This window comes from Rhinoderma darwinii, assembly GCF_050947455.1.
Source record: "Rhinoderma darwinii isolate aRhiDar2 chromosome 3 unlocalized genomic scaffold, aRhiDar2.hap1 SUPER_3_unloc_12, whole genome shotgun sequence".
Classification (NCBI taxonomy): Eukaryota; Metazoa; Chordata; class Amphibia; order Anura; family Rhinodermatidae; genus Rhinoderma; species Rhinoderma darwinii.
The window spans coordinates 165801-192419 of NW_027461737.1; the positions used below are offsets into that span (position 1 = coordinate 165801).

The 26619-nt window shown below is 42.6% G+C and overlaps 12 non-coding genes across 12 annotated transcripts; all 12 read left to right on the forward strand.

The window, feature by feature from the left end:
* The first annotated feature begins 791 nt into the window (after positions 1-791).
* TRNAD-GUC (transfer RNA aspartic acid (anticodon GUC)) lies at positions 792-863 on the forward strand. Its single transcript has one exon. It is a non-coding gene; the product is annotated as a tRNA-Asp (tRNA).
* A 2232-nt stretch (positions 864-3095) lies between these two features.
* On the forward strand, positions 3096-3167 carry TRNAD-GUC (transfer RNA aspartic acid (anticodon GUC)). The gene has a single exon. It is a non-coding gene; the product is annotated as a tRNA-Asp (tRNA).
* Positions 3168-5400: 2233 nt separating this feature from the next.
* Positions 5401-5472, forward strand: TRNAD-GUC (transfer RNA aspartic acid (anticodon GUC)). The gene has a single exon. It is a non-coding gene; the product is annotated as a tRNA-Asp (tRNA).
* Positions 5473-8859: 3387 nt separating this feature from the next.
* Positions 8860-8931, forward strand: TRNAD-GUC (transfer RNA aspartic acid (anticodon GUC)). The gene has a single exon. It is a non-coding gene; the product is annotated as a tRNA-Asp (tRNA).
* Positions 8932-10012: 1081 nt separating this feature from the next.
* On the forward strand, positions 10013-10084 carry TRNAD-GUC (transfer RNA aspartic acid (anticodon GUC)). The gene has a single exon. It is a non-coding gene; the product is annotated as a tRNA-Asp (tRNA).
* A 1081-nt stretch (positions 10085-11165) lies between these two features.
* On the forward strand, positions 11166-11237 carry TRNAD-GUC (transfer RNA aspartic acid (anticodon GUC)). Its single transcript has one exon. It is a non-coding gene; the product is annotated as a tRNA-Asp (tRNA).
* A 1081-nt stretch (positions 11238-12318) lies between these two features.
* TRNAD-GUC (transfer RNA aspartic acid (anticodon GUC)) lies at positions 12319-12390 on the forward strand. The gene has a single exon. It is a non-coding gene; the product is annotated as a tRNA-Asp (tRNA).
* A 4537-nt stretch (positions 12391-16927) lies between these two features.
* TRNAD-GUC (transfer RNA aspartic acid (anticodon GUC)) lies at positions 16928-16999 on the forward strand. Its single transcript has one exon. It is a non-coding gene; the product is annotated as a tRNA-Asp (tRNA).
* Positions 17000-18079: 1080 nt separating this feature from the next.
* TRNAD-GUC (transfer RNA aspartic acid (anticodon GUC)) lies at positions 18080-18151 on the forward strand. Its single transcript has one exon. It is a non-coding gene; the product is annotated as a tRNA-Asp (tRNA).
* A 1082-nt stretch (positions 18152-19233) lies between these two features.
* TRNAD-GUC (transfer RNA aspartic acid (anticodon GUC)) lies at positions 19234-19305 on the forward strand. The gene has a single exon. It is a non-coding gene; the product is annotated as a tRNA-Asp (tRNA).
* A 1082-nt stretch (positions 19306-20387) lies between these two features.
* TRNAD-GUC (transfer RNA aspartic acid (anticodon GUC)) lies at positions 20388-20459 on the forward strand. The gene has a single exon. It is a non-coding gene; the product is annotated as a tRNA-Asp (tRNA).
* A 5470-nt stretch (positions 20460-25929) lies between these two features.
* Positions 25930-26001, forward strand: TRNAD-GUC (transfer RNA aspartic acid (anticodon GUC)). Its single transcript has one exon. It is a non-coding gene; the product is annotated as a tRNA-Asp (tRNA).
* Positions 26002-26619: the final 618 nt, after the last annotated feature.

Below are 26619 nucleotides of genomic sequence, written 5' to 3' on the forward strand. Positions count from 1 at the left end.
CCCGAGATATGGCTGTTTGAATGGATCCCCCTTCCCTCTAGACTGTCTCCTAATGCTGTGAAACAGCATCCTGCTGATAGGACAGAGTCAGAGGCTGGGAGGAAGCCCCACCTCAGGAGAATCGCTGCTGTTACCTCCCAGTTGTCTTATAAATCCTCATTTACATATTTAGAAAAAAGCTAATAACTTTTGAAATAATAAACGTTTTGGGACACAATTTTCACTAGTATTATCAGTGTGACAGCGCCTATCAAATTAGCTAGGAGATAGGGAAGTACAAGTGACAGAGCCTCTTTAAATAGGACGAAATTGCAGTACCAGGATTATTATCTGTCTTACAAGCAGATACATTTAGAAAAATGCTAATTTTCTCTACAATTTTCTCTACGATTCGGATTGTATCGACCACATTTTACCTCTTACATAAAGTACAATGTGTCACAAGAAAACAATCTCAGAATGCTTGGATAAATAAAAGAATTCCAAAGTTATTACCACATAAAGAGAAGACAATATGTCATAGCCATATTTATTCATTTTCCTATCATAGGGGGGCACACTAATCTGTATTAGAGTTGTTGAATGGTCTCAGTGGTGTCAGATTAATAGTGAATAACGAGCACAGGGATGTGGGGGCATAGCATAGTTACCAAAACAAAGACCACTCTCCGCATCGGACACGCCATACAGACCCATTCCACATATATGCCATTTACACAATGCACTCAGGCCACACATGCGCCGCCGCTAGGCCTGCTCCACGCAACTCATACAGACCTGGTATCAGCAGGTCCTCGTTAGTATAGTGGAGAGTATCCCCGCCTGTCACGCGGGAGACCGGGGTTCGATTCCCCGACGGGGAGAATTGTCACTTTTAGACACATCAATAACCAGAATTATAAAACAAGACTCTTTCTTTTCACTTTGGGCGGTGTAATGTTTTCTATATGACGCTGTCCAATCAGCTTCTGCCCCTTCCCTGTCCAGCAACACAGTATGATCTTATAGTATACAGCTTTCATTCCCAATTCTGTATTCAACTGGCTATATCTCAGGCTCTGTCACAGCTAGAACTGTGATTCTACTGTCATATGAAAGATTGGAATCTCCCCTTTCATATGCACCAGAACCGCGGTTCTAGGTCGTCCACAGCCCGAGATATGGCTGTTTGAATGGATCCCCCTTCCCTCTAGACTGTCTCCTAATGCTGTGAAACAGCATCCTGCTGATAGGACAGAGTCAGAGGCTGGGAGGAAGCCCCACCTCAGGAGAATCGCTGCTGTTACCTCCCAGTTGTCTTCTAAATCCTCATTTACATATTTAGAAAAAAGCTCATAACTTTTGAAATAATAAACGTTTTGGGACACAATTTTCACTAGTATTATCAGTGTGACAGCGCCTATCAAATTAGCTAGGAGATAGGGAAGTACAAGTGACAGAGCCTCTTTAAATAGGACGAAATTGCAGTACCAGGATTATTATCTGTCTTACAAGCAGATACATTTAGAAAAATGCTAATTTTCTCTACAATTTTCTCTACGATTCGGATTGTATCGACCACATTTTACCACTTACATAAAGTACAATGTGTCACAAGAAAACAATCTCAGAATGCTTGGATAAATAAAAGAATTCCAAAGTTATTACCACATAAAGAGAAGACAATATGTCATTGCCATATTTATTCATTTTCCTATCATAGGGGGGCACACCAATCTGTATTAGAGTTGTTGAATGGTCTCAGTGGTGTCAGATTAATAGTGAATAACGAGCACAGGGATGTGGGGGCATAGCATAGTTACCAAAACAAAGACCACTCTCCGCATCGGACACGCCATACAGACCCATTCCACATATATGCCATTTACACAATGCACTCAGGCCACACATGCGCCGCCGCTAGGCCTGCTCCACGCAACTCACACAGCTGTGGTATCAGCAGGTCCTCGTTAGTATAGTGGAGAGTATCCCCGCCTGTCACGCGGGAGACCGGGGTTCGATTCCCCGAAGGGGAGAATTGTCACTTTTAGACACATCAATAACCAGAATTATAAAACAAGACTCTTTCTTTTCACTTTGGGCGGTGTAATGTTTTCTGTATGACGCTGTCCAATCAGCTTCTGCCCCTTCCCTGTCCAGCAACACAGTATGATCTTATAGTATACAGCTTTCATTCCCAATTCTGTATTCAACTGGCTATATCTCAGGCTCTGTCACAGCTAGAACTGTGATTCTACTGTCATATGAAAGATTGGAATCTCCCCTTTCATATGCACCAGAACCGCGGTTCTAGGTCGTCCACAGCCCGAGATATGGCTGTTTGAATGGATCCCCCTTCCCTCTAGACTGTCTCCTAATGCTGTGAAACAGCATCCTGCTGATAGGACAGAGTCAGAGGCTGGGAGGAAGCCCCACCTCAGGAGAATCGCTGCTGTTACCTCCCAGTTGTCTTATAAATCCTCATTTACATATTTAGAAAAAAGCTAATAACTTTTGAAATAATAAACGTTTTGGGACACAATTTTCACTAGTATTATCAGTGTGACAGCGCCTATCAAATTAGCTAGGAGATAGGGAAGTACAAGTGACAGAGCCTCTTTAAATAGGACGAAATTGCAGTACCAGGATTATTATCTGTCTTACAAGCAGATACATTTAGAAAAATGCTAATTTTCTCTACAATTTTCTCTACGATTCGGATTGTATCGACCACATTTTACCTCTTACATAAAGTACAATGTGTCACAAGAAAACAATCTCAGAATGCTTGGATAAATAAAAGAATTCCAAAGTTATTACCACATAAAGAGAAGACAATATGTCATAGCCATATTTATTCATTTTCCTATCATAGGGGGGCACACTAATCTGTATTAGAGTTGTTGAATGGTCTCAGTGGTGTCAGATTAATAGTGAATAACGAGCACAGGGATGTGGGGGCATAGCATAGTTACCAAAACAAAGACCACTCTCCGCATCGGACACGCCATACAGACCCATTCCACATATATGCCATTTACACAATGCACTCAGGCCACACATGCGCCGCCGCTAGGCCTGCTCCACGCAACTCATACAGACCTGGTATCAGCAGGTCCTCGTTAGTATAGTGGAGAGTATCCCCGCCTGTCACGCGGGAGACCGGGGTTCGATTCCCCGACGGGGAGAATTGTCACTTTTAGACACATCAATAACCAGAATTATAAAACAAGACTCTTTCTTTTCACTTTGGGCGGTGTAATGTTTTCTATATGACGCTGTCCAATCAGCTTCTGCCCCTTCCCTGTCCAGCAACACAGTATGATCTTATAGTATACAGCTTTCATTCCCAATTCTGTATTCAACTGGCTATATCTCAGGCTCTGTCACAGCTAGAACTGTGATTCTACTGTCATATGAAAGATTGGAATCTCCCCTTTCATATGCACCAGAACCGCGGTTCTAGGTCGTCCACAGCCCGAGATATGGCTGTTTGAATGGATCCCCCTTCCCTCTAGACTGTCTCCTAATGCTGTGAAACAGCATCCTGCTGATAGGACAGAGTCAGAGGCTGGGAGGAAGCCCCACCTCAGGAGAATCGCTGCTGTTACCTCCCAGTTGTCTTCTAAATCCTCATTTACATATTTAGAAAAAAGCTCATAACTTTTGAAATAATAAACGTTTTGGGACACAATTTTCACTAGTATTATCAGTGTGACAGCGCCTATCAAATTAGCTAGGAGATAGGGAAGTACAAGTGACAGAGCCTCTTTAAATAGGACGAAATTGCAGTACCAGGATTATTATCTGTCTTACAAGCAGATACATTTAGAAAAATGCTAATTTTCTCTACAATTTTCTCTACGATTCGGATTGTATCGACCACATTTTACCACTTACATAAAGTACAATGTGTCACAAGAAAACAATCTCAGAATGCTTGGATAAATAAAAGAATTCCAAAGTTATTACCACATAAAGAGAAGACAATATGTCATTGCCATATTTATTCATTTTCCTATCATAGGGGGGCACACCAATCTGTATTAGAGTTGTTGAATGGTCTCAGTGGTGTCAGATTAATAGTGAATAACGAGCACAGGGATGTGGGGGCATAGCATAGTTACCAAAACAAAGACCACTCTCCGCATCGGACACGCCATACAGACCCATTCCACATATATGCCATTTACACAATGCACTCAGGCCACACATGCGCCGCCGCTAGGCCTGCTCCACGCAACTCACACAGCTGTGGTATCAGCAGGTCCTCGTTAGTATAGTGGAGAGTATCCCCGCCTGTCACGCGGGAGACCGGGGTTCGATTCCCCGAAGGGGAGAATTGTCACTTTTAGACACATCAATAACCAGAATTATAAAACAAGACTCTTTCTTTTCACTTTGGGCGGTGTAATGTTTTCTGTATGACGCTGTCCAATCAGCTTCTGCCCCTTCCCTGTCCAGCAACACAGTATGATCTTATAGTATACAGCTTTCATTCCCAATTCTGTATTCAACTGGCTATATCTCAGGCTCTGTCACAGCTAGAACTGTGATTCTACTGTCATATGAAAGATTGGAATCTCCCCTTTCATATGCCACCAGAACCGCGGTTCTAGGTCGTCCACAGCCCGAGATATGGCTGTTTGAATGGATCCCCCTTCCCTCTAGACTGTCTCCTAATGCTGTGAAACAGCATCCTGCTGATAGGACAGAGTCAGAGGCTGGGAGGAAGCCCCACCTCAGGAGAATCGCTGCTGTTACCTCCCAGTTGTCTTATAAATCCTCATTTACATATTTAGAAAAAAGCTCATAACTTTTGAAATAATAAACGTTTTGGGACACAATTTTCACTAGTATTATCAGTGTGACAGCGCCTATCAAATTAGCTAGGAGATAGGGAAGTACAAGTGACAGAGCCTCTTTAAATAGGACGAAATTGCAGTACCAGGATTATTATCTGTCTTACAAGCAGATACATTTAGAAAAATGCTAATTTTCTCTACAATTTTCTCTACGATTCGGATTGTATCGACCACATTTTACCACTTACATAAAGTACAATGTGTCACAAGAAAACAATCTCAGAATGCTTGGATAAATAAAAGAATTCCAAAGTTATTACCACATAAAGAGAAGACAATATGTCATTGCCATATTTATTCATTTTCCTATCATAGGGGGGCACACTAATCTGTATTAGAGTTGTTGAATGGTCTCAGTGGTGTCAGATTAATAGTGAATAACGAGCACAGGGATGTGGGGGCATAGCATAGTTACCAAAACAAAGACCACTCTCCGCATCGGACACGCCATACAGACCCATTCCACATATATGCCATTTACACAATGCACTCAGGGCACACATGCGCCGCCGCTAGGCCTGCTCCACGCAACTCACACAGCCCTGGTATCAGCAGGTCCTCGTTAGTATAGTGGAGAGTATCCCCGCCTGTCACGCGGGAGACCGGGGTTCGATTCCCCGACGGGGAGAATTGTCACTTTTAGACACATCAATAACCAGAATTATAAAACAAGACTCTTTCTTTTCACTTTGGGCGGTGTAATGTTTTCTATATGACGCTGTCCAATCAGCTTCTGCCCCTTCCCTGTCCAGCAACACAGTGTGATCTTATAGTATACAGCTTTCATTCCCAATTCTGTATTCAACTGGCTATATATCAGGCTCTGTCACAGCTAGAACTGTGATTCTACTGTCATATGAAAGATTGGAATCTCCCCTTTCATATGCCACCAGAACCGCGGTTCTAGGTCGTCCACAGCCCGAGATATGGCTGTTTGAATGGATCCCCCTTCCCTCTAGACTGTCTCCTAATGCTGTGAAACAGCATCCTGCTGATAGGACAGAGTCAGAGGCTGGGAGGAAGCCCCACCTCAGGAGAATCGCTGCTGTTACCTCCCAGTTGTCTTATAAATCCTCATTTACATATTTAGAAAAAAGCTCATAACTTTTGAAATAATAAACGTTTTGGGACACAATTTTCACTAGTATTATCAGTGTGACAGCGCCTATCAAATTAGCTAGGAGATAGGGAAGTACAAGTGACAGAGCCTCTTTAAATAGGACGAAATTGCAGTACCAGGATTATTATCTGTCTTACAAGCAGATACATTTAGAAAAATGCTAATTTTCTCTACAATTTTCTCTACGATTCGGATTGTATCGACCACATTTTACCACTTACATAAAGTACAATGTGTCACAAGAAAACAATCTCAGAATGCTTGGATAAATAAAAGAATTCCAAAGTTATTACCACATAAAGAGAAGACAATATGTCATTGCCATATTTATTCATTTTCCTATCATAGGGGGGCACACTAATCTGTATTAGAGTTGTTGAATGGTCTCAGTGGTGTCAGATTAATAGTGAATAACGAGCACAGGGATGTGGGGGCATAGCATAGTTACCAAAACAAAGACCACTCTCCGCATCGGACACGCCATACAGACCCATTCCACATATATGCCATTTACACAATGCACTCAGGCCACACATGCGCCGCCGCTAGGCCTGCTCCACGCAACTCACACAGCCCTGGTATCAGCAGGTCATCGTTAGTATAGTGGAGAGTATCCCCGCCTGTCACGCGGGAGACCGGGGTTCGATTCCCCGACGGGGAGAATTCACACTTTTAGACACATCAATAACCAGAATTATAAAACAAGACTCTTTCTTTTCACTTTGGGCGGTGTAATGTTTTCTGTATGACGCTGTCCAATCAGCTTCTGCCCCATCCCTGTCCAGCAACACAGTGTGATCTTATAGTATACAGCTTTCATTCCCAATTCTGTATTCAACTGGCTATATCTCAGGATCTGTCACAGCTAGAACTGTGATTCTACTGTCATATGAAAGATTGGAATCTCCCCTTTCATATGCCACCAGAACCGCGGTTCTAGGTCGTCCACAGCCCGAGATATGGCTGTTTGAATGGATCCCCCTTCCCTCTAGACTGTCTCCTAATGCTGTGAAACAGCATCCTGCTGATAGGACAGAGTCAGAGGCTGGGAGGAAGCCCCACCTCAGGAGAATCGCTGCTGTTACCTCCCAGTTGTCTTATAAATCCTCATTTACATATTTAGAAAAAAGCTCATAACTTTTGAAATAATAAACGTTTTGGGACACAATTTTCACTAGTATTATCAGTGTGACAGCGCCTATCAAATTAGCTAGGAGATAGGGAAGTACAAGTGACAGAGCCTCTTTAAATAGGACGAAATTGCAGTACCAGGATTATTATCTGTCTTACAAGCAGATACATTTAGAAAAATGCTAATTTTCTCTACAATTTTCTCTACGATTCGGATTGTATCGACCACATTTTACCACTTACATAAAGTACAATGTGTCACAAGAAAACAATCTCAGAATGCTTGGATAAATAAAAGAATTCCAAAGTTATTACCACATAAAGAGAAGACAATATGTCATTGCCATATTTATTCATTTTCCTATCATAGGGGGGCACACTAATCTGTATTAGAGTTGTTGAATGGTCTCAGTGGTGTCAGATTAATAGTGAATAACGAGCACAGGGATGTGGGGGCATAGCATAGTTACCAAAACAAAGACCACTCTCCGCATCGGACACGCCATACAGACCCATTCCACATATATGCCATTTACACAATGCACTCAGGCCACACATGCGCCGCCGCTAGGCCTGCTCCACGCAACTCACACAGCCCTGGTATCAGCAGGTCATCGTTAGTATAGTGGAGAGTATCCCCGCCTGTCACGCGGGAGACCGGGGTTCGATTCCCCGACGGGGAGAATTCACACTTTTAGACACATCAATAACCAGAATTATAAAACAAGACTCTTTCTTTTCACTTTGGGCGGTGTAATGTTTTCTGCATGACGCTGTCCAATCAGCTTCTGCCCCTTCCCTGTCCAGCAACACAGTATGATCTTATAGTATACAGCTTTCATTCCCAATTCTGTATTCAACTGGCTATATATCAGGCTCTGTCACAGCTAGAACTGTGATTCTACTGTCATATGAAAGATTGGAATCTCCCCTTTCATATGCCACCAGAACCGCGGTTCTAGGTCGTCCACAGCCCGAGATATGGCTGTTTGAATGGATCCCCCTTCCCTCTAGACTGTCTCCTAATGCTGTGAAACAGCATCCTGCTGATAGGACAGAGTCAGAGGCTGGGAGGAAGCCCCACCTCAGGAGAATCGCTGCTGTTACCTCCCAGTTGTCTTATAAATCCTCATTTACATATTTAGAAAAAAGCTCATAACTTTTGAAATAATAAACGTTTTGGGACACAATTTTCACTAGTATTATCAGTGTGACAGCGCCTATCAAATTAGCTAGGAGATAGGGAAGTACAAGTGACAGAGCCTCTTTAAATAGGACGAAATTGCAGTACCAGGATTATTATCTGTCTTACAAGCAGATACATTTAGAAAAATGCTAATTTTCTCTACAATTTTCTCTACGATTCGGATTGTATCGACCACATTTTACCACTTACATAAAGTACAATGTGTCACAAGAAAACAATCTCAGAATGCTTGGATAAATAAAAGAATTCCAAAGTTATTACCACATAAAGAGAAGACAATATGTCATTGCCATATTTATTCATTTTCCTATCATAGGGGGGCACACTAATCTGTATTAGAGTTGTTGAATGGTCTCAGTGGTGTCAGATTAATAGTGAATAACGAGCACAGGGATGTGGGGGCATAGCATAGTTACCAAAACAAAGACCACTCTCCGCATCGGACACGCCATACAGACCCATTCCACATATATGCCATTTACACAATGCACTCAGGCCACACATGCGCCGCCGCTAGGCCTGCTCCACGCAACTCACACAGCCCTGGTATCAGCAGGTCCTCGTTAGTATAGTGGAGAGTATCCCCGCCTGTCACGCGGGAGACCGGGGTTCGATTCCCCGACGGGGAGAATTGTCACTTTTAGACACATCAATAACCAGAATTATAAAACAAGACTCTTTCTTTTCACTTTGGGCGGTGTAATGTTTTCTGTATGACGCTGTCCAATCAGCTTCTGCCCCATCCCTGTCCAGCAACACAGTGTGATCTTATAGTATACAGCTTTCATTCCCAATTCTGTATTCAACTGGCTATATCTCAGGCTCTGTCACAGCTAGAACTGTGATTCTACTGTCATATGAAAGATTGGAATCTCCCCTTTCATATGCCACCAGAACCGCGGTTCTAGGTCGTCCACAGCCCGAGATATGGCTGTTTGAATGGATCCCCCTTCCCTCTAGACTGTCTCCTAATGCTGTGAAACAGCATCCTGCTGATAGGACAGAGTCAGAGGCTGGGAGGAAGCCCCACCTCAGGAGAATCGCTGCTGTTACCTCCCAGTTGTCTTATAAATCCTCATTTACATATTTAGAAAAAAGCTCATAACTTTTGAAATAATAAACGTTTTGGGACACAATTTTCACTAGTATTATCAGTGTGACAGCGCCTATCAAATTAGCTAGGAGATAGGGAAGTACAAGTGACAGAGCCTCTTTAAATAGGACGAAATTGCAGTACCAGGATTATTATCTGTCTTACAAGCAGATACATTTAGAAAAATGCTAATTTTCTCTACAATTTTCTCTACGATTCGGATTGTATCGACCACATTTTACCACTTACATAAAGTACAATGTGTCACAAGAAAACAATCTCAGAATGCTTGGATAAATAAAAGAATTCCAAAGTTATTACCACATAAAGAGAAGACAATATGTCATTGCCATATTTATTCATTTTCCTATCATAGGGGGGCACACTAATCTGTATTAGAGTTGTTGAATGGTCTCAGTGGTGTCAGATTAATAGTGAATAACGAGCACAGGGATGTGGGGGCATAGCATAGTTACCAAAACAAAGACCACTCTCCGCATCGGACACGCCATACAGACCCATTCCACATATATGCCATTTACACAATGCACTCAGGCCACACATGCGCCGCCGCTAGGCCTGCTCCACGCAACTCACACATCCCTGGTATCAGCAGGTCCTCGTTAGTATAGTGGAGAGTATCCCCGCCTGTCACGCGGGAGACCGGGGTTCGATTCCCCGACGGGGAGAATTGTCACTTTTAGACACATCAATAACCAGAATTATAAAACAAGACTCTTTCTTTTCACTTTGGGCGGTGTAATGTTTTCTGTATGACGCTGTCCAATCAGCTTCTGCCCCATCCCTGTCCAGCAACACAGTGTGATCTTATAGTATACAGCTTTCATTCCCAATTCTGTATTCAACTGGCTATATCTCAGGCTCTGTCACAGCTAGAACTGTGATTCTACTGTCATATGAAAGATTGGAATCTCCCCTTTCATATGCCACCAGAACCGCGGTTCTAGGTCGTCCACAGCCCGAGATATGGCTGTTTGAATGGATCCCCCTTCCCTCTAGACTGTCTCCTAATGCTGTGAAACAGCATCCTGCTGATAGGACAGAGTCAGAGGCTGGGAGGAAGCCCCACCTCAGGAGAATCGCTGCTGTTACCTCCCAGTTGTCTTATAAATCCTCATTTACATATTTAGAAAAAAGCTCATAACTTTTGAAATAATAAACGTTTTGGGACACAATTTTCACTAGTATTATCAGTGTGACAGCGCCTATCAAATTAGCTAGGAGATAGGGAAGTACAAGTGACAGAGCCTCTTTAAATAGGACGAAATTGCAGTACCAGGATTATTATCTGTCTTACAAGCAGATACATTTAGAAAAATGCTAATTTTCTCTACAATTTTCTCTACGATTCGGATTGTATCAACCACATTTTACCACTTACATAAAGTACAATGTGTCACAAGAAAACAATCTCAGAATGCTTGGATAAATAAAAGAATTCCAAAGTTATTACCACATAAAGAGAAGACAATATGTCATTGCCATATTTATTCATTTTCCTATCATAGGGGGGCACACTAATCTGTATTAGAGTTGTTGAATGGTCTCAGTGGTGTCAGATTAATAGTGAATAACGAGCACAGGGATGTGGGGGCATAGCATAGTTACCAAAACAAAGACCACTCTCCGCATCAGACACGCCATACAGACCCATTCCACATATATGCCATTTACACAATGCACTCAGGCCACACATGCGCCGCCGCTAGGCCTGCTCCACGCAACTCACACATCCCTGGTATCAGCAGGTCCTCGTTAGTATAGTGGAGAGTATCCCCGCCTGTCACGCGGGAGACCGGGGTTCGATTCCCCGACGGGGAGAATTGTCACTTTTAGACACATCAATAACCAGAATTATAAAACAAGACTCTTTCTTTTCACTTTGGGCGGTGTAATGTTTTCTGTATGACGCTGTCCAATCAGCTTCTGCCCCATCCCTGTCCAGCAACACAGTGTGATCTTATAGTATACAGCTTTCATTCCCAATTCTGTATTCAACTGGCTATATCTCAGGCTCTGTCACAGCTAGAACTGTGATTCTACTGTCATATGAAAGATTGGAATCTCCCCTTTCATATGCCACCAGAACCGCGGTTCTAGGTCGTCCACAGCCCGAGATATGGCTGTTTGAATGGATCCCCCTTCCCTCTAGACTGTCTCCTAATGCTGTGAAACAGCATCCTGCTGATAGGACAGAGTCAGAGGCTGGGAGGAAGCCCCACCTCAGGAGAATCGCTGCTGTTACCTCCCAGTTGTCTTATAAATCCTCATTTACATATTTAGAAAAAAGCTCATAACTTTTGAAATAATAAACGTTTTGGGACACAATTTTCACTAGTATTATCAGTGTGACAGCGCCTATCAAATTAGCTAGGAGATAGGGAAGTACAAGTGACAGAGCCTCTTTAAATAGGACGAAATTGCAGTACCAGGATTATTATCTGTCTTACAAGCAGATACATTTAGAATAATGCTAATTTTCTCTACAATTTTCTCTACGATTCGGATTGTATCGACCACATTTTACCACTTACATAAAGTACAATGTGTCACAAGAAAACAATCTCAGAATGCTTGGATAAATAAAAGAATTCCAAAGTTATTACCACATAAAGAGAAGACAATATGTCATTGCCATATTTATTCATTTTCCTATCATAGGGGGGCACACTAATCTGTATTAGAGTTGTTGAATGGTCTCAGTGGTGTCAGATTAATAGTGAATAACGAGCACAGGGATGTGGGGGCATAGCATAGTTACCAAAACAAAGACCACTCTCCGCATCAGACACGCCATACAGACCCATTCCACATATATGCCATTTACACAATGCACTCAGGCCACACATGCGCCGCCGCTAGGCCTGCTCCACGCAACTCACACATCCCTGGTATCAGCAGGTCCTCGTTAGTATAGTGGAGAGTATCCCCGCCTGTCACGCGGGAGACCGGGGTTCGATTCCCCGACGGGGAGAATTGTCACTTTTAGACACATCAATAACCAGAATTATAAAACAAGACTCTTTCTTTTCACTTTGGGCGGTGTAATGTTTTCTGTATGACGCTGTCCAATCAGCTTCTGCCCCATCCCTGTCCAGCAACACAGTGTGATCTTATAGTATACAGCTTTCATTCCCAATTCTGTATTCAACTGGCTATATCTCAGGCTCTGTCACAGCTAGAACTGTGATTCTACTGTCATATGAAAGATTGGAATCTCCCCTTTCATATGCCACCAGAACCGCGGTTCTAGGTCGTCCACAGCCCGAGATATGGCTGTTTGAATGGATCCCCCTTCCCTCTAGACTGTCTCCTAATGCTGTGAAACAGCATCCTGCTGATAGGACAGAGTCAGAGGCTGGGAGGAAGCCCCACCTCAGGAGAATCGCTGCTGTTACCTCCCAGTTGTCTTATAAATCCTCATTTACATATTTAGAAAAAAGCTCATAACTTTTGAAATAATAAACGTTTTGGGACACAATTTTCACTAGTATTATCAGTGTGACAGCGCCTATCAAATTAGCTAGGAGATAGGGAAGTACAAGTGACAGAGCCTCTTTAAATAGGACGAAATTGCAGTACCAGGATTATTATCTGTCTTACAAGCAGATACATTTAGAATAATGCTAATTTTCTCTACAATTTTCTCTACGATTCGGATTGTATCGACCACATTTTACCACTTACATAAAGTACAATGTGTCACAAGAAAACAATCTCAGAATGCTTGGATAAATAAAAGAATTCCAAAGTTATTACCACATAAAGAGAAGACAATATGTCATTGCCATATTTATTCATTTTCCTATCGTAGGGGGGCACACTAATCTGTATTAGAGTTGTTGAATGGTCTCAGTGGTGTCAGATTAATAGTGAATAACGAGCACAGGGATGTGGGGGCATAGCATAGTTACCAAAACAAAGACCACTCTCCGCATCGGACACGCCATACAGACCCATTCCACATATATGCCATTTACACAATGCACTCAGGCCACACATGCGCCGCCGCTAGGCCTGCTCCACGCAACTCACACATCCCTGGTATCAGCAGGTCCTCGTTAGTATAGTGGAGAGTATCCCTGCCTGTCACGCGGGAGACCGGGGTTCGATTCCCCGAAGGGGAGAATTGTCACTTTTAGACACATCAATAACCAGAATTATAAAACAAGACTCTTTCTTTTCACTTTGGGCGGTGTAATGTTTTCTGTATGACGCTGTCCAATCAGCTTCTGCCCCTTCCCTGTCCAGCAACACAGTATGATCTTATAGTATACAGCTTTCATTCCCAATTCTGTATTCAACTGGCTATATCTCAGGCTCTGTCACAGCTAGAACTGTGATTCTACTGTCATATGAAAGATTGGAATCTCCCCTTTCATATGCACCAGAACCGCGGTTCTAGGTCGTCCACAGCCCGAGATATGGCTGTTTGAATGGATCCCCCTTCCCTCTAGACTGTCTCCTAATGCTGTGAAACAGCATCCTGCTGATAGGACAGAGTCAGAGGCTGGGAGGAAGCCCCACCTCAGGAGAATCGCTGCTGTTACCTCCCAGTTGTCTTATAAATCCTCATTTACATATTTAGAAAAAAGCTCATAACTTTTGAAATAATAAACGTTTTGGGACACAATTTTCACTAGTATTATCAGTGTGACAGCGCCTATCAAATTAGCTAGGAGATAGGGAAGTACAAGTGACAGAGCCTCTTTAAATAGGACGAAATTGCAGTACCAGGATTATTATCTGTCTTACAAGCAGATACATTTAGAAAAATGCTAATTTTCTCTACAATTTTCTCTACGATTCGGATTGTATCGACCACATTTTACCACTTACATAAAGTACAATGTGTCACAAGAAAACAATCTCAGAATGCTTGGATAAATAAAAGAATTCCAAAGTTATTACCACATAAAGAGAACACAATATGTCATTGCCATATTTATTCATTTTCCTATCATGGGGGGGCACACTAATCTGTATTAGAGTTGTTGAATGGTCTCAGTGGTGTCAGATTAATAGTGAATAACGAGCACAGGGATGTGGGGGCATAGCATAGTTACCAAAACAAAGACCACTCTCCGCATCGGACACGCCATACAGACCCATTCCACATATATGCCATTTACACAATGCACTCAGGCCACACATGCGCCGCCGCTAGGCCTGCTCCACGCAACTCACACATCCCTGGTATCAGCAGGTCCTCGTTAGTATAGTGGAGAGTATCCCCGCCTGTCACGCGGGAGACCGGGGTTCGATTCCCCGAAGGGGAGAATTGTCACTTTTAGACACATCAATAACCAGAATTATAAAACAAGACTCTTTCTTTTCACTTTGGGCGGTGTAATGTTTTCTGTATGACGCTGTCCAATCAGCTTCTGCCCCTTCCCTGTCCAGCAACACAGTATGATCTTATAGTATACAGCTTTCATTCCCAATTCTGTATTCAACTGGCTATATCTCAGGCTCTGTCACAGCTAGAACTGTGATTCTACTGTCATATGAAAGATTGGAATCTCCCCTTTCATATGCACCAGAACCGCGGTTCTAGGTCGTCCACAGCCCGAGATATGGCTGTTTGAATGGATCCCCCTTCCCTCTAGACTGTCTCCTAATGCTGTGAAACAGCATCCTGCTGATAGGACAGAGTCAGAGGCTGGGAGGAAGCCCCACCTCAGGAGAATCGCTGCTGTTACCTCCCAGTTGTCTTCTAAATCCTCATTTACATATTTAGAAAAAAGCTCATAACTTTTGAAATAATAAACGTTTTGGGACACAATTTTCACTAGTATTATCAGTGTGACAGCGCCTATCAAATTAGCTAGGAGATAGGGAAGTACAAGTGACAGAGCCTCTTTAAATAGGACGAAATTGCAGTACCAGGATTATTATCTGTCTTACAAGCAGATACATTTAGAAAAATGCTAATTTTCTCTACAATTTTCTCTACGATTCGGATTGTATCGACCACATTTTACCACTTACATAAAGTACAATGTGTCACAAGAAAACAATCTCAGAATGCTTGGATAAATAAAAGAATTCCAAAGTTATTACCACATAAAGAGAACACAATATGTCATTGCCATATTTATTCATTTTCCTATCATAGGGGGGCACACTAATCTGTATTAGAGTTGTTGAATGGTCTCAGTGGTGTCAGATTAATAGTGAATAACGAGCACAGGGATGTGGGGGCATAGCATAGTTACCAAAACAAAGACCACTCTCCGCATCGGACACGCCATACAGACCCATTCCACATATATGCCATTTACACAATGCACTCAGGCCACACATGCGCCGCCGCTAGGCCTGCTCCACGCAACTCACACATCCCTGGTATCAGCAGGTCCTCGTTAGTATAGTGGAGAGTATCCCCGCCTGTCACGCGGGAGACCGGGGTTCGATTCCCCGAAGGGGAGAATTGTCACTTTTAGACACATCAATAACCAGAATTATAAAACAAGACTCTTTCTTTTCACTTTGGGCGGTGTAATGTTTTCTGTATGACGCTGTCCAATCAGCTTCTGCCCCTTCCCTGTCCAGCAACACAGTATGATCTTATAGTATACAGCTTTCATTCCCAATTCTGTATTCAACTGGCTATATCTCAGGCTCTGTCACAGCTAGAACTGTGATTCTACTGTCATATGAAAGATTGGAATCTCCCCTTTCATATGCACCAGAACCGCGGTTCTAGGTCGTCCACAGCCCGAGATATGGCTGTTTGAATGGATCCCCCTTCCCTCTAGACTGTCTCCTAATGCTGTGAAACAGCATCCTGCTGATAGGACAGAGTCAGAGGCTGGGAGGAAGCCCCACCTCAGGAGAATCGCTGCTGTTACCTCCCAGTTGTCTTCTAAATCCTCATTTACATATTTAGAAAAAAGCTCATAACTTTTGAAATAATAAACGTTTTGGGACACAATTTTCACTAGTATTATCAGTGTGACAGCGCCTATCAAATTAGCTAGGAGATAGGGAAGTACAAGTGACAGAGCCTCTTTAAATAGGACGAAATTGCAGTACCAGGATTATTATCTGTCTTACAAGCAGATACATTTAGAAAAATGCTAATTTTCTCTACAATTTTCTCTACGATTCGGATTGTATCGACCACATTTTACCACTTACATAAAGTACAATGTGTCACAAGAAAACAATCTCAGAATGCTTGGATAAATAAAAGAATTCCAAAGTTATTACCACATAAAGAGAAGACAATATGTCATTGCCATATTTATTCATTTTCCTATCATAGGGGGGCACACCAATCTGTATTAGAGTTGTTGAATGGTCTCAGTGGTGTCAGATTAATAGTGAATAACGAGCACAGGGATGTGGGGGCATAGCATAGTTACCAAAACAAAGACCACTCTCCGCATCGGACACGCCATACAGACCCATTCCACATATATGCCATTTACACAATGCACTCAGGCCACACATGCGCCGCCGCTAGGCCTGCTCCACGCAACTCACACAGCTGTGGTATCAGCAGGTCCTCGTTAGTATAGTGGAGAGTATCCCCGCCTGTCACGCGGGAGACCGGGGTTCGATTCCCCGACGGGGAGAATTGTCACTCTTAGACACATCAATAACCAGAATTATAAAACAAGACTCTTTCTTTTCTCTTTGGGCGGTGTAATGTTTTCTGTATGACGCTGTCCAATCAGCTTCTGCCCCTTCCCTGTCCAGCAACACAGTGTGATCTTATAGTATACAGCTTTCATTCCCAATTCTGTATTCAACTGGCTATATCTCAGGCTCTGTCACAGCTAGAACTGTGATTCTACTGTCATATGAAAGATTGGAATCTCCCCTTTCATATGCACCAGAACCGCGGTTCTAGGTCGTCCACAGCCCGAGATATGGCTGTTTGAATGGATCCCCCTTCCCTCTAGACTGTCTCCTAATGCTGTGAAACAGCATCCTGCTGATAGGACAGAGTCAGAGGCTGGGAGGAAGCCCCACCTCAGGAGAATCGCTGCTGTTACCTCCCAGTTGTCTTATAAATCCTCATTTACATATTTAGAAAAAAGCTCATAACTTTTGAAATAATAAACGTTTTGGGACACAATTTTCACTAGTATTATCAGTGTGACAGTGCCTATCAAATTAGCTAGGAGATAGGGAAGTACAAGTGACAGAGCCTCTTTAAATAGGACGAAATTGCAGTACCAGGATTATTATCTGTCTTACAAGCAGATACATTTAGAAAAATGCTAATTTTCTCTACAATTTTCTCTACGATTCGGATTGTATCGACCACATTTTACCTCTTACATAAAGTACAATGTGTCACAAGAAAACAATCTCAGAATGCTTGGATAAATAAAAGAATTCCAAAGTTATTACCACATAAAGAGAAGACAATATGTCATTGCCATATTTATTCATTTTCCTATCATAGGGGGGCACACTAATCTGTATTAGAGTTGTTGAATGGTCTCAGTGGTGTCAGATTAATAGTGAATAACGAGCACAGGGATGTGGGGGCATAGCATAGTTACCAAAACAAAGACCACTCTCCGCATCGGACACGCCATACAGACCCATTCCACATATATGCCATTTACACAATGCACTCAGGCCACACATGCGCCGCCGCTAGGCCTGCTCCACGCAACTCACACAGCCCTGGTATCAGCAGGTCCTCGTTAGTATAGTGGAGAGTATCCCCGCCTGTCACGCGGGAGACCGGGGTTCGATTCCCCGACGGGGAGAATTGTCACTTTTAGACACATCAATAACCAGAATTATAAAACAAGACTCTTTCTTTTCACTTTGGGCGGTGTAATGTTTTCTGTATGACGCTGTCCAATCAGCTTCTGCCCCTTCCCTGTCCAGCAACACAGTGTGATCTTATAGTATACAGCTTTCATTCCCAATTCTGTATTCAACTGGCTATATCTCAGGCTCTGTCACAGCTAGAACTGTGATTCTACTGTCATATGAAAGATTGGAATCTCCCCTTTCATATGCCACCAGAACCGCGGTTCTAGGTCGTCCACAGCCCGAGATATGGCTGTTTGAATGGATCCCCCTTCCCTCTAGACTGTCTCCTAATGCTGTGAAACAGCATCCTGCTGATAGGACAGAGTCAGAGGCTGGGAGGAAGCCCCACCTCAGGAGAATCGCTGCTGTTACCTCCCTGTTGTCTTATAAATCCTCATTTACATATTTAGAAAAAAGCTCATAACTTTTGAAATAATAAACGTTTTGGGACACAATTTTCACTAGTATTATCAGTGTGACAGCGCCTATCAAATTAGCTAGGAGATAGGGAAGTACAAGTGACAGAGCCTCTTTAAATAGGACGAAATTGCAGTACCAGGATTATTATCTGTCTTACAAGCAGATACATTTAGAAAAATGCTAATTTTCTCTACAATTTTCTCTACGATTCGGATTGTATCGACCACATTTTACCTCTTACATAAAGTACAATGTGTCACAAGAAAACAATCTCAGAATGCTTGGATAAATAAAAGAATTCCGAAGTTATTACCACATAAAGAGAAGACAATATGTCATTGCCATATTTATTCATTTTCCTATCATAGGGGGGCACACTAATCTGTATTAGAGTTGTTGAATGGTCTCATTTGGTGTCAGATTAATAGTGAATAACGAGCACAGGGATGTGGGGGCATAGCATAGTTACCAAAACAAAGACCACTCTCCGCATCGGACACGCCATACAGACCCATTCCACATATATGCCATTTACACAATGCACTCAGGCCACACATGCGCCGCCGCTAGGCCTGCTCCACGCAACTCACACAGCCCTGGTATCAGCAGGTCCTCGTTAGTATAGTGGAGAGTATCCCCGCCTGTCACGCGGGAGACCGGGGTTCGATTCCCCGACGGGGAGAATTGTCACTTTTAGACACATCAATAACCAGAATTATAAAACAAGACTCTTTCTTTTCACTTTGGGCGGTGTAATGTTTTCTGTATGACGCTGTCCAATCAGCTTCTGCCCCTTCCCTGTCCAGCAACACAGTGTGATCTTATAGTATACAGCTTTCATTCCCAATTCTGTATTCAACTGGCTATATCTCAGGCTCTGTCACAGCTAGAACTGTGATTCTACTGTCATATGAAAGATTGGAATCTCCCCTTTCATATGCCACCAGAACCGCGGTTCTAGGTCGTCCACAGCCCGAGATATGGCTGTTTGAATGGATCCCCCTTCCCTCTAGACTGTCTCCTAATGCTGTGAAACAGCATCCTGCTGATAGGACAGAGTCAGAGGCTGGGAGGAAGCCCCACCTCAGGAGAATCGCTGCTGTTACCTCCCTGTTGTCTTATAAATCCTCATTTACATATTTAGAAAAAAGCTCATAACTTTTGAAATAATAAACGTTTTGGGACACAATTTTCACTAGTATTATCAGTGTGACAGCGCCTATCAAATTAGCTAGGAGATAGGGAAGTACAAGTGACAGAGCCTCTTTAAATAGGACGAAATTGCAGTACCAGGATTATTATCTGTCTTACAAGCAGATACATTTAGAAAAATGCTAATTTTCTCTACAATTTTCTCTACGATTCGGATTGTATCGACCACATTTTACCTCTTACATAAAGTACAATGTGTCACAAGAAAACAATCTCAGAATGCTTGGATAAATAAAAGAATTCCGAAGTTATTACCACATAAAGAGAAGACAATATGTCATTGCCATATTTATTCATTTTCCTATCATAGGGGGGCACACTAATCTGTATTAGAGTTGTTGAATGGTCTCATTTGGTGTCAGATTAATAGTGAATAACGAGCACAGGGATGTGGGGGCATAGCATAGTTACCAAAACAAAGACCACTCTCCGCATCGGACACGCCATACAGACCCATTCCACATATATGCCATTTACACAATGCACTCAGGCCACACATGCGCCGCCGCTAGGCCTGCTCCACGCAACTCACACAGCCCTGGTATCAGCAGGTCCTCGTTAGTATAGTGGAGAGTATCCCCGCCTGTCACGCGGGAGACCGGGGTTCGATTCCCCGACGGGGAGAATTGTCACTTTTAGACACATCAATAACCAGAATTATAAAACAAGACTCTTTCTTTTCACTTTGGGCGGTGTAATGTTTTCTGTATGACGCTGTCCAATCAGCTTCTGCCCCTTCCCTGTCCAGCAACACAGTGTGATCTTATAGTATACAGCTTTCATTCCCAATTCTGTATTCAACTGGCTATATCTCAGGCTCTGTCACAGCTAGAACTGTGATTCTACTGTCATATGAAAGATTGGAATCTCCCCTTTCATATGCCACCAGAACCGCGGTTCTAGGTCGTCCACAGCCCGAGATATGGCTGTTTGAATGGATCCCCCTTCCCTCTAGACTGTCTCCTAATGCTGTGAAACAGCATCCTGCTGATAGGACAGAGTCAGAGGCTGGGAGGAAGCCCCACCTCAGGAGAATCGCTGCTGTTACCTCCCAGTTGTCTTATAAATCCTCATTTACATATTTAGAAAAAAGCTCATAACTTTTGAAATAATAAACGTTTTGGGACACAATTTTCACTAGTATTATCAGTGTGACAGCGCCTATCAAATTAGCTAGGAGATAGGGAAGTACAAGTGACAGAGCCTCTTTAACCCCTTAAGGACGCAGCCTAGTTTGGGCCTTAAGGCTCAGAGCCCATTTTTCAAATCTGACATATTTCACTTTATGTGGTAATAACGTGGGAATGCTTAAACCTATCCAAGCGATTCTGAGATTGTTTTCTCGTGACACTTTGGGCTTCATGTTCGTGGTAAAATTTGGTCGATATATTCAGTCTTTATTTGTGAAAAATTGCAAAATTTAGAGAAAATTTACAAAAAATAGCATTTTTCAGAATTTAAATGCATCTGCTTGAAAACCAGACGGTTATACCACCCAAAATAGTTACTAGTTCACATTTCCCATATGTCTACTTTAGATTGGCATCGTTTTTTGAACATTATTTTATTTTTCTTGGACGTTACAAGGCTTAGAACATAAACAGCAATTTCTCATATTCTTAAGAAAATTTCAAAAGCCTTTTTTTCAAGGTACCTCTTGAGTTCTGAAGTGGCTTTGAGGGGCCTATGTATTAGAAACCCCCATAAAACACCCCATTTTAAAAACTAGACCCCTCAAAGTATTCAAAACAGCATATAGAAAGTTTTTTAACCCTTCAGGCATTTCATAGGAATTAAAGCAAAGTGGAAATGAAATTTGCAAATTTCATTTTTTCTGCTGAATTTCAATTTTATTCAATTTTTTTTCTGTAACAGAGAAGGTTTTACCAGAGAAATACTACTAAATATGTATTGTCCAGATTCTGCAGTTTTTAGAAATGTCCCACATGTGGCCCTACTGCGCTCGTGGACTAAAACACAAGCCCTAGAAGCAAAGAAGCACCTAGTGCATTTTGAGGCCTCTTTTTTATTAGAATATATTTTAGGCAGCATGCCAGGTTTGAAGAGGTGTTGAGGTATCAAAACAATGGAAACCCACCAGAAGTGACCCCATTTTGGAAATTACACCCCTCAAGGAATTAATTTATGGTTTTTGTTATCATTTTGACCGCACAGTTTTTTCACAGCACCTATTTGAATTGGGCTGTGAAATGAAAAAAATGATATTTTTTCCAATAAGATGTCATTTTTGATCAAAATTTCTTATTTTCACAGGGAACAACATACCCCATTTTGTTGCCCAATTTGTCCTTATTGCGGCAATACCCCATTTGTGTTGATAAACTGCCGTTTGGGCCCATGGGAGGGCTCAGACGGAAAGGAGCGCTATGTGTTTGTTGGAGTCCAGATTTTGCTGGATTGGTTTTCGGGTGCCATGTCACATTTGCAGAGCCCCAGAGGTATCAAAGCAATGGAAACCTACCAGAAGTGACCCCATTTTGGAAACTACACCCCTCAAGGAATTCATTTATGGTTTTTGTTATCATTTTGACCGCACAGTTTTTTCACAGCACCTATTTGAATTGGGCTGTGAAATGAAAAAAATGATATTTTTTCCAATAAGATGTCATTTTTGATCAAAATTTCTTATTTTCACAGGGAACAACATACCACATTTTGTTGCCCAATTTGTCCTTAGTGCGGCAATACCCCATTTGTGGTGATAAACTGCCGTTTGGGCCCATGGGAGGGCTCAGAAGGAAAGGACCACCATTTGGCCTACTGGAGCTTTTCTGGTGCTAAGTCATGTATGCAGAAGCCCCTGAGGTACCAGTACAGTTGAAACCCCCGAGAAGTGACCCCATTTTAAAAACTACACCCCTTAAGACATTCATCTAGAGGTGTAGTGAGCATTTTGACCCCACAGGTACTGTGTAAAAGATAATGCGCAGCAGATGGTGCAGAGTGAGATTTGCAATTTTATATATATATATGCCATTTCAGTGTCCAATATAGTGTACCCAGCATGCACCACCGGAGATATACACCCCTTAAATTGTAATGTGGGTTCTCCTGGGTACGGCAATACCCTACATGTGTCTGTTATCAGCTGCCTGGGCATACGGCAGGGCTCAGAAGGGAAAGATGAGGGGGGTAAGCTGTGCGGAGTGCATCAGGGTAAATTAAAAATCAAGGGATGTATGATACATTTTAAAACAATCTTTCATACAGAGCCCTGGTTTTTCGGGACACGTGTCGCATTGGTATATTGTGTTCTTCCTTATCCCCCTCTTATAGCAGACTCTGCACCTCTTTTGACTCTTTCCCTTTCCACCGGTTTGGGGAACTTCTCCTGGAAAGTGTTGCCCTGGTATGATGCGTGTGGCCTCGCTTCCAGAAGTACTGGGTGCCCCCCCCTTCCTGGTCCCTAAAGATTAGATCTTGAAATTCCAGGAAAGTTCCCCTCTGGCCTGCACATCGACGTAGCACGTACGCATTGTACAAAGCCATCTGTATGATGTGCCCGGCCAGCTTCTTATACCACACCGCATGGCGCTGTAGGGCTTCAGGACTTGATTTGACAAGTCCACCCCTCCCATGTACCTATTGTAGTCCAGGATGCAGTCTGGTTTGGGGGTGGCCTTTCCTTCATATATCCTAAATCTGTAGGCACAGCTTATACATCTTCACGCCATACCTTGCCCTCTTACCCGGCAGGTACTGGCGGAATTGAATTCTCCCTTTAAAATGTACCAGAGACTCATCAATAGAAAAACACTTCTCGGGGGTGTATGCTTGGGAAAACCGGGCACTGAAACGGTCTAATAGGGGTCTCCGTTTATACAAACGGTCAAAACTGGGGTAATCTCGGGGTGGGCACGGCTCATTATCAGTATAATGTGAGAAGCGAAGTATTGCCTCATTTATTTATTTTTTTAGGTTCCAGTTCAGTTCTGAAGTTGCTTTGAGGGGACTATATATTAGAAACCCCCATCAAACACCCCATTTTAGAAACTAGACCCCTCAAAGTATTCACAACAGCATTTAGAAAGTTTATGAACCCTTTAGGTGTTTCACAAAAATTTAGAGCAAAGTAGAGGTGAAATTTACTTTTTTTTTTTTTGTCAGAAAATACTCTTTATACCATTTTTTTTATAACACAAAAGGATTTATCAGAGAAACGCAACTTAATACGTATTACCCAGATTCTGCAGTTTTGAGAAATATCCCACATGTGGCCCTAGTGCGGTAATGGACTGAAGCACCGGCCTCCGAAGCAAAGGAGCATCTAGTGGATTTTGAGCCCTCTTTTTTATTAGGCACCATGTCCGGTTTGAAGAGGTCTTGTGGTGCCAAAACATTGGAAACCCCCCAAAAGTGACCCCATTTTGGAAACTAGACCCCTTGAGGAATCCATTGTAGTTTTCTTGGGGTGCATGCGGATTTTTCATCAGTTTTTATTCTATTTTTAGGTGGCGTGGTGACTAATAAACAGCAATTCTACTATTGTTTTTTTATTCTTTTTTTTTTACAGCGTTCACCGTGCGCTATAAATGATATATTCACTTTATTCTGCGGGGCGATACGATTACGGCGATACCAGATGTTTATAGTTTTTTTTTATGTCTTATGGCGTTTGCACAATAAAATACGTTTTGTAAACAATCATTCACTTTTTGTGTTACCTTATTCTAAGAGCCATAACGTTTTTATTTTTCAATCAATAAAGCCGTGCGAGGACTTATTTTTTGCGTACCGAACTGTAGTTTCGATCAGTACCATTTTTAGGTACATGCGACTTTTTGATCTCTTTTTATTCCATTTTTTGGGAGGTGAAGTGACCAAACAATTGTGATTGTGGTACGGTTTATTAATATTTTTTTTTACGGCGTTCACCGTGCGGGATAAATAACAAAATAATTTTGTAGTTCAGGCCGTTACGGACGCGGCGATACCAATTATGTATAGTTTATTTGTTTGTTTATATCTTTTTATTAATAATAAAGACTGATAAGGGAAAAAGTGGGACTTTTACTTTTATTACTTTTAAAACTTTTATTTTCTTATTTTTACACATCTTTTTTTAACTTTTTTTTTACTGTATTACTTTGTCCCACTAGGGGACTTGAGGGCAGGAGGCCCTGATCGCTATTCTAATACACTGCACTACATGCGTAGTGCAGTGTATTAGAACTGTCAGCTACTCACTGACAGCAAGCATAGTGGGTCCTGACGTTGTCAGGACCCACTAGGCTTCCGTCTATGGCATAGCCGGACGCCATTGTTTGGTGTCCGGTTGCCATAGTCACCATTGCCGGCCGCTATCGTGTAGCAGGCCGGCGATGGCGGATTAACCCCTAAGAAGCCGCGATCGCTATTGAACGCGGCTTCTGAGGGGTTAATCGGCGGGGGAGCTCCGCGATCGGTCCCGGCACATTGAGCAGTGATAGTCTGCTGTCGGAAACAGCAGCTATCACAGCTCATGAACGCGCCCCGCGCGAACGGCGCCGTGTTTACTCCATGACCTACTATTAGGTCACTGAGCGCGAACGCTACAGTTAGCATGACCTAATAGTAGGTCATGGAGCGTTAAGGGGTTAAATAGGACGAAATTGCAGTACCAGGATTATTATCTGTCTTACAAGCAGATACATTTAGAAAAATGCTAATTTTCTCTACAATTTTCTCTACGATTCGGATTGTATCGACCACATTTTACCACTTACATAAAGTACAATGTGTCACAAGAAAACAATCTCAGAATGCTTGGATAAATAAAAGAATTCCAAAGTTATTACCACATAAAGAGAAGACAATATGTCATTGCCATATTTATTCATTTTCCAATCATAGGGGGGCACACTAATCTGTATTAGAGTTGTTGAATGGTCTCAGTGGTGTCAGATTAATAGTGAATAACGAGCACAGGGATGTGGGGGCATAGCATAGTTACCAAAACAAAGACCACTCTCCGCATCGGACACGCCATACAGACCCATTCCACATATATGCCATTTACACAATGCACTCAGGCCACACATGCGCCGCCGCTAGGCCTGCTCCACGCAACTCACACAGCCCTGGTATCAGCAGGTCCTCGTTAGTATAGTGGAGAGTATCCCCGCCTGTCACGCGGGAGACCGGGGTTCGATTCCCCGACGGGGAGAATTGTCACTTTTAGACACATCAATAACCAGAATTATAAAACAAGACTCTTTCTTTTCACTTTGGGCGGTGTAATGTTTTCTGTATGACGCTGTCCAATCAGCTTCTGCCCCTTCCCTGTCCAGCAACACAGTGTGATCTTATAGTATACAGCTTTCATTCCCAATTCTGTATTCAACTGGCTATATCTCAGGCTCTGTCACAGCTAGAACTGTGATTCTACTGTCATATGAAAGATTGGAATCTCCCCTTTCATATGCCACCAGAACCGCGGTTCTAGGTCGTCCACAGCCCGAGATATGGCTGTTTGAATGGATCCCCCTTCCCTCTAGACTGTCTCCTAATGCTGTGAAACAGCATCCTGCTGATAGGACAGAGTCAGAGGCTGGGAGGAAGCCCCACCTCAGGAGAATCGCTGCTGTTACCTCCCAGTTGTCTTATAAATCCTCATTTACATATTTAGAAAAAAGCTCATAACTTTTGAAATAATAAACGTTTTGGGACACAATTTTCACTAGTATTATCAGTGTGACAGCGCCTATCAAATTAGCTAGGAGATAGGGAAGTACAAGTGACAGAGCCTCTTTAAATAGGACGAAATTGCAGTACCAGGATTATT